This window comes from Galeopterus variegatus, unplaced genomic scaffold (assembly GCF_000696425.1).
Source record: "Galeopterus variegatus unplaced genomic scaffold, G_variegatus-3.0.2 Scaffold30, whole genome shotgun sequence".
In the NCBI taxonomy this organism is placed as follows: domain Eukaryota; kingdom Metazoa; phylum Chordata; class Mammalia; order Dermoptera; family Cynocephalidae; genus Galeopterus; species Galeopterus variegatus.
The window spans coordinates 1,481,867-1,490,916 of NW_007726141.1; the positions used below are offsets into that span (position 1 = coordinate 1,481,867).

General features: G+C 36.4%; 1 pseudogene; it reads left to right on the plus strand.

Moving 5' to 3' along the window:
- The first annotated feature begins 793 nt into the window (after window positions 1–793).
- Window positions 794–8,448, plus strand: LOC103588357 (annotated as a pseudogene).
- Window positions 8,449–9,050: the final 602 nt, after the last annotated feature.

A 9,050-nucleotide genomic window follows, 5' to 3' on the forward strand; every position in this document is an offset into this window, starting at 1 on the left:
AAGACACGCCTCAGCCCTGTCCTGAGCACACAGAGAGGGGAGGGCCCCAGCAAAAGGAGGCGGAATCTCAGAAATAAATAAAGAAAGAAAGAACAAATACACATTCTGAAGGAACGCTTTGAAAGGCTCAATAGCCCCATCTAGTGTTCACAGAGTGTGAAAACGCCCTGATAGCGAAGGTCAGAAAACACTTCTTACGAGAATTGAATCGGAGTTCGAAGAATCAAGAGAAAATCCCTGCCAAGATGAACAAACACCCAAAAAGAGATACCCGAAATGCAAAAAATCAAGAAAATACACCACCAAAAGTCAATAATTCTCAAACTCTAGATCCTATAGAACAAGAAGCCCTTGAAATGAATGACAGGGAATTTCGAGTGTTAATCCTAAAGAGACTGAATGAGATACAAGAAAACACAGCTAGACAACATGATGAAACCAAGCAGAGTTAACTAGTGTGTGTGCATGTTTACAAAAATATCCCCCAGGCTGGGAAACAACACATGAAAAGACTGGAAGGGGAAAAGTCTACAGGACATTCAAGAACAGAAGTGCCGGCTGTGGCAGGCAACGGAGAGCCAGTGGGATGCAGGTAGGGCCTGGATCACGTAAGGCTTAGCAGGTCATGTGATAGATCTGGGTCCTTCTCTACCGAGGTGATTTAACAGGAAATGCACATGACCAGATTTGCATTTTTTAAAGCTCACTCAGGCTGCAATGTGGGGAACTGAGAAGGAAACAAGGCAGATGTAAGAAAATCCATGGTAATGTGATAATACCCAGGCAAGACAGGATGACAGCTTGCATTGTGATGGATGCAGTGGTGTTGGAACTGAATGGACAGATTAAGAGACATCCAAGAAACGAACTTAGTGATGAATCTGATGAGGGAAGCGAAGGAGAGCTAATGATGCTGTTTAAGCCAACTTACACTCACCCACGCCTTTTTCTTTTTCTGAGGTTATGGGGGTTGGTAATGGGTAGGAGATTCTCGTGACTCTTAATCTTTTATTCCATAACAGTTCCCCTACTTTTGGCTGCTATTTCTATGTTGGTAAAACTAGGTCATTTTGGCCTGTAGAGTATTTCATATTCTGCATTTGACTGATTACTTCCTTGTGCTATTGTTTAACTTCTTCCTCCTGCTGCTGGGTTTCCTGTAAAATAGTAGATCTGAAGGCTCAGTTGATTCTGGTTCAAATAATCTTTTTCATAGGTTGCACTGTACACTTCCCGTCACGTCACATCCTAAGAAACAACATGTCTGTCGCAGCACTTTTAGCAATGCTGGGATTGATCTGATGGTGTAAGGGAGGTCAGCATGCCTTTCCCCTTATGAAGTTCTTTCACCTTTCACTTAAAGGTTTTAGCATCCATCAATGGTGGTTGCCTCAATCCACTAAAAACCTACTTGGATGAAAGAGAATAAAAGCACACAGAGATTGTAGCCGAATGTGAGGGAGTCTCACATAATTTCTTCATGGAAATCAAATCCAAAGACCTGACTCCAGGCTCACCAGCTCGGACTCCATCTGCCACACTCTTCTAATTTCTCTCCAGCAGCTCTGCATACACCTTCTCAATGGCTCCATTAATTCCAACTCAAAATGTAAACACCTGAGTCCTATCTTCTGTCTCTTACCTTTTCTCTCTCTGCCTTCTCTTTTTGGTAAGTTTCATCCATTCCTTGAAAACTCCTATCAGCTCTGCGCAAACATCTCGCAAAACTGTAACTGTACCCTCAGTCTGAGTGGCAATTTTCAGTTGCCAACTATTCCCTCACTCGGCCATAGATCACACATGTCACCTTTAATCTCCAAAATACCTTCAGACCCCTCTCCTTCATGATTCTCTCAATCACCACGGCTACTCCTCCTCCTCCGCTTCCCTAACTATCTACATTCAATAAGTTGACAACTGTGCAGTCTTCCTCCAACACATTACTCTCATTTTTCTCTTTCCAAACTGCTGCCACACCTCTCATACAGGTCATTATCTCTTGCCTACGCTGTTACAAATAGTCTCTTAATAGCTCTCCCAGCTTCTGGGCCCTGCCCTGTGCAATCCACCATGAACCCAGGGTTGGAAAAAGCTCGTAAAAGCCCAGCTAGAGTCATGTAATTCCCTTGCTCAAACAGCTTCACTTTTCTTCCTTATTAGCTACCAAAGGAAATACAAGCTGTTCACACCACATCCAATCTGTCTCTTCTGCCTTGACAGCCTTTGTTCCAATCTGCACATCACTCAGGCCTGTGCCACTGACCACTGCTGGTCTCTGAGCCTCTACTCAGACACCCAAACCATCCTGAATTACTGGCAACCTACTCATTCTTTTTCCTCCTCACTAAATGACATACATATTTATGGCCAGTTACTTGAATCACTGGGGTATTATATTCTTTTTGTAACAAATTCCTCTTCCATTCTCTAATACCACCACCCTAAGGGAATAGTTTAATGTACTTTCTTCTATAATTGTTATTTTCTTCAAATAAAAACAGTTGCACAAAGATATATATTTGGCAAATAATTTGGTTTAGAAAGAGATCCTATTATATACATGATATATAATACATACATACATATTATTTTGCAGCTAGCCTTTCTCATATCATTTACATGGATAGGCTTTCACCTCAATTTATAGAGATCCGCTTCACTCATATTAATAATTGCCTCATATACTATAATATAGATAGTCCTTAATTTATTCTGCCATTCCCATAGATGAGCATTCAGTTTATTCCCCTTTTTTAACTATTACAAACAAGGCTGAAATAAACATCTTTCCATGTAAGCCTTCATAACTTATTACTTTAAAAAAAAAAAAGAATTCCCAGAAGCAAGTTCCTGGATCAAATGGCATACACATTTTAAATCTAATAAAGTACAGGAAGCTTACTTTCCAAAAGTAATAATGTGTTCTTAATGACAAAAGCATATGAAAGGAAGTATTTATTTTTCTACACCTTTTCTAATAATAAGGTTAATTTATTACATTTCTGTCAAGCTATTATTTGAAAAATAATATCTCAGAAGTTTATCATTACATACCCATTCATCCTAAATATCTTCCCTTTCTCTGAAATCTTTGTAGCACATTTTTTGTCATTTTGTGGAACTTTTCACATTATACTTTATGCTGACTTGAGTTTTCTTTGTTGTAGCTTTAAAAGGATAGGTCACCTATCTTACCTGTTCTTATCACTTTCTTACCATTAGCACAGTGGCAGCATGGAGGAGATGCTCCAATTTTTGTTCAATAGGATCCAGTTGATCTGTTAGAGACATGGGAGCTTAAGGCTAGGAATTAAATGTGTATAACTGTGTCCTCTTGAAGGAAATTGCAATTGGATTGCTGCAAAATTCTACCACTGACAAAATGGTTGAACAAAACTGATACAGAAGGTTCACTTATCAAATCTGCTCAAATATCCGAGGTAGGTAAAGCCAATCAACAAGAGTATGACAACATCATAATGTGTATAACCCAGAACTCTGGACAGAAAGAAATCCAAAAAAAGCAGAACTCTGCGAGAAAAGCATTTTTTTATTTGTAGTACCTAATTTTAAAGTAAACTCAGAATGCTTACCAGTGGGTGAAAGATAAAGAAAGATTATAGCTCAGCATAAAAATGGCTCGATAACACTTAAAAGCAAAAGAACTAACATACATTGAATATAACTATATTCAGTGTTTTGAGAGTTGCCTTACATATGTTATCCCATGTGGTGCACACACACATACACATCCCTGTGCAGTAGATATTATTATTATTATCATTTACATGATATGTGGGGAATTAATCTTCTTTAGATCATAGACTTCCATATAGAGGAACTGAGTTGGCGGCCCAGATCTGTCTGAGTCTAGGCTGCCTGTAATGTCTCACCCATAGAGGTAAAAAAACAGAGACAGGATGATTCTTTGTCAGAAGTGCTATAGAAACCAAGATTTCATTAAGGGGGAGAATGGAAAGATGACATCCAAACCAGTCCATAATTAGCACTTATTATGCTATCACAGAAGTTAGAATCTCCTCAGAGTAAAAACCTAGAAGGAAAAAAAAAAAAAAAAAAGCAGTGTTCTACCCTACACACCTACCATTAATTCATAAGGACAATTAAAGGCCCAAAGATAACATCAATTCACTTTTAAAAAACATAAAACATGCAAATCTAATGAAATAAGTAACAAAATATATCTGCTACAAACACTACAGTCACTTAAAAATGTGATAAAGTCCAGTTTACAAACATTTTTTGGCTGTACTTTTTCCTGGACTTGAGCCACTTGTCATGTAATACAAGTGTCAAATGTCACATTAGCACTTCCCATGACTATAAAAAAATAATAATATTAGTAAAGTAAAAATTAAAAAAAAGAAAAGAAAAAATAAATTTAAAAACGCTGCCAAGAAAGGAAAAAAAAGAAAAACTAAAATGAAATACCAAAATGTGAAATATTAAAAGTCGTCAGGAGCAGCACCGTGGTGTTTGGCGAGAACAAGCACCTTACAAAAGGCGGCAAAAAGAAAGCCAAGAAGAAAGTGGTTGATCCATTTTCTAAGAAAGATTGGTATGATGTGAAAGTATCTGCTATGTTCAACATAAGAAATATTGGAAAAATACCAGTCGGCAGGACTCAAGGCAACAAAATTGCATCTGATGGCCTCAAGTGTTGTGTGTTTGAAGTGAGCCTTGCTGATCTGTGGAATGATGAAGTCACATTTAGAAAATTCAAGCTCATTACTGAAGATGTCCAGGGCGAAAACTACCTGACTAACTTCTATGGCATGATCGTACTTGTGACAAACGTGTTCTGTGGTCAAAAAATGTTGATGTCATGACTACCAATGGTTATTTGCTTCCTCTGTTCTATGTTGGTTTTACTAAAAAGGTCAACAATCAAATATGGAAGACTTCTTATGCTCAGCACCAACAGATCCACCAAATCTGGAAAAAGATTAAGGAAATCATGACCTGAATTGTGTACTTCAGCCTGGCTCTTTTTGAAATTTTATCAAAAAGTGATAAAAGAGCTTTAAAAAAACCAAAATATCCAGCCTAAATAGACACCGTAAGAAAGCAGAGAGAAATTCTGGACGGAAGCCCTAGTGAGGAGTAGAGAGTTTACACTTGCTCTAGATCTCTCTGCCATTTTCCTGTAAAACTGATAGTCAGCACAGCTACACAGACAGCCAATTTAAGCAAACACCCATCTTTTTTGTATTTACACACATACACACACACGACAGTTTGAATGTTAAAAAATTGAGTTATGTATTAATACTCACAAACTAAAGAAACATAGGCTTGTGGTAATTTAACTAATAAGTGTACATTTCTTAGGCATTTACTCTGATATGTTTTTAACAGCATCATCCCGCTGATTGGAGTGGATAAAAGGCGGAATTTATGGGTTTTGTTACCAGACAAAATAAGGAGTAAATAAGAGTATATTATTATAACTGTGCAGTCCAATATAGTAGCCCCTATGTATGACTAAGTTTAAATTATCTAACATGTTTTAAAATTAAAAATTCAGTTCCTCAGAAAAGTTACTCACATTTCAAATGCTTGTTATCTACACGTGGTTAGTAGCTACTAAACTCAATAGTAAAGAACATTTCTATCATCACAGAAAGTTCTGTTGAATGGTGTTGATCTCCTATTCATATGTTCAAGTCAGAGAATCCCATTGGATAACCTAGATCCTGAACATTTTCCTTTCATCCACATCAAGATTTGGATATTTTCTTAAAATTGTTTATATGTTGTATTGTATTGTTTAGGCTGTGGTGTGGCTGGTAAAATCAAGAAAAAAAATGAGTGGCTCAAGCAAGTGGCAAAAATATAACTCTCTTGAAAACAGTCCAGGGCCGGCCCGGTGGCGCACTGGATAGTGCACCGCTTGGGAAGCGTGGTGGCGCTCCCGCCCGAGGGTTCGGATCCCACATACGGACCGGTTCCCGCTCACTGGCTGAGCGAGGCGCGGGAGCAACACCGAGAGTTGCGATCCCGTTGCCTGTCCCCGGTCCGGTATGGGGGCGACACTGAGGGTTGCGATCTGTTGCCAGACACGGAAAAAGACAAAAGACAAAAAAAAAAAAAAGAAAAAAGAAAAGAAAACAGTCCAAATGGAAGCAATCTGCTCCATGACATCAGCTAATCCAGGTCCCTGCTAGCTGCTGCTTTGGCAGCTCTCTCATGCAGATTCTCTCTCTTGTTCTGAGATGGCTATTCCAACTGCCATCACCAAGTCCATATTCCAACAAAATGGCAACAGGTAAACAAAAGAAAGAGGCTGTTCCTTTTCTCTGAAGCACAGAACTCTGAAATAACACACATTGCTCCCTTCCACATCTCATTGGCCAGAAACTAATCTCATAGCCACACCTAACTATGAGGGTACCCAGGAAAGTAATCTTCAGCTTGGCGTCTGCATGCCTAATTAAAATTTCTATTCCCATAGAAGGTAAGAACTGATGTTGTTACTGCATGTAGCAGTCTTTACTATACATACCTACATTTTGTATTCTCTCACATGTATAATTGTTTTCCTGCTTCCCTCTATTTTGGATATTTAGGTAAAGATGATATAAAAATTTGGCTGCAAACATGCAAAACATTAAATAAGACATTTAAATCATCAGCTGATTTCTGCAGTAGAATTCTTATTATCAGTTTTAAGTTCTAAACCCCCATAAGCAGTGAGTTATCCTCAAAACAGAAAATAGACATTCACTCCCATTCTGCAAAATACAGAAACAAAATGTTAATCCAAAAAGATCTTACAGCAGACCAGCTTAGTGATTTCTGATAAGCAATGAAACTTACTGTATGCCTTCTATTCTTTTGGGTCTGCAGATGAGTATTCTAAATGAAAATTTATTCCTACTTAAATCATAAAATTAAATCCTATGATTATAGTTAATTTTTGCACAGAGCAGCACGTGGGAAGCATTAATTAAGAATTATTTTATACTAGTATCTAATAAAAGACTCATTTAATAGATCAGAGTATTGTGTATGTAAACCACTCTTCACTGAATTAAAATATAAATGTAAGTTAAATTAAGTCAAATTTTATCGTTATAATTTATTGTATTAATAATTTCATGTAAATTCTTACTGAGAAATATCTATTAATTCAGCTCTTTTTATATTTTTGATATAGCTTACATGAAAAGAAAATCAGATTTTCAGATTATTATTTAGTTTTTCAAAAGTAGAATAATACATGGATCTTCATGTAAGGCTTCAACAACTGTCCAGCCTGAGAACATAAGCCTCCATTTGATGATCCTAAGCTTGTGATTTACAAAGTCGGGAACACCATAACAAACTTGCAATAACAAGGCAAGGTTCCATATTGCTATCTCTTCAAATAATGGATGCTTTATTAATAGAGATAGATGGAATACTGAGTCATCACCTAAGAATTTTCATTCCATTTGGTCTGTTCAATCATTTATATGATGAGGTACCAAGACTCTATAATATAATAAGATTTTTTTTCAAAGAAAGTAGAGGTTGTTTATTTATTTTTTTAAAACTTGAGAGATGCCTCTAAGTCATCAATAGCAAAATGTAATGTTATGGTCTCTCTGACATATTATATGTAAAATATTTCTTCGTCAAATAGTTCCTCTTATCTACATTTTTTCTTCACCTCTTTACCTTTACTTCCTCAAATTATCTTCTTCTCTGTCAACCTCTCTCCTCACTTGAACCTTCTATGTCATAAACACAGGTCTATAAAGCCAAGTTACTGGCTCCCAGAGACTCATAAATATAGTACAAAAGACTGATTCCTAACTCAAGTATAGGATTATGTACAGTATTTGAGAAATAATAAAAAACTAAGGGAATGGGAGATATTAGGAACATAAAGCAATTGGCTTCCTTCCAAATTTAAACTGTAGATAACTATAATACTACCCTAGAAAAGTGAAAACTGCCTGTTACCTGTTGTATCAAAAATTTACGTCTTTAAATTTTTTACTTAATTCAACTATTATGAAGCCCCAATCCTTAAAAATTACAAGAAAGTGTTCCCATTTTTCTGCTTCCATTTTATGTAGTCATCCCAGCTGTTAGGAGAAGAAACTACACCAGAATAGTGCAAAACAAATAATATTTCTTTTCATGGTCTCTCATAGTGCTCTGACCATTAATTAATAAAATAGTATTTATGTAGAGATAATGTTCTCTAAATGGGTTGTCTTTCCTAATTTCCAGTTTCTCAAAGGATGGAAATATAATTTGTTGCATTAGATTTTTTTAGATTTTCACATCAGGAAATAATCCAACAGAAATTTTTTATGTATTTGTTAGGTTTTGGACCTCTGATCTACACTGCATCTTTCAGTCATCCCTAGGAGCTTGGGCCAATTTTTGTGCAGGCTATCAGATCACACCATCAACATTGTATGGGTCACATAGCACTTTTTAATTTTATTATAATGGTTAGTTATTTAAAAAATCACTTCAATTATTTTGTATGTATGCTTTCCCAGATATATTACCATAAAATTTATTGTTTTTACTTTTTCTTTATAAACCTACCCTAATACAGGCTATAATCACATTATGTCTGGCTTACTGTAATATGCTCCCAAATTGTTTTTGCACCGGTCTAACATTGGTTTAGTTGATATTACAGCCTTGAAACACTCTTTTTTTTGGCAAATTACAAGAAACAAACAAGGTAAAATAAAAATCTAACTTTCACTAGCTCTACATTGCTAGCAAACTGAAATCCAAATGCTGAATTTGACAGTCAAAACCCTATACCATCACATGTCACACCCTGCACTGTCCACACTATCAGTCTGAAACATGAACCTATGCCTAAGCAAAATAACGGAGAATAAATGAGGAGTGAGCAAAATTTATATAAAATGTTTATATGGCACTGAAAATATGTTCAAGGCGCTCTCTTTGACCCAGAACCATGAAAGAACAAAGTATATTTGGAAATAGTAAATAATTCTATGTGGCTTCAATATAGATAAGATGGCCAGAAAAAACTTAAAATGTTAAGA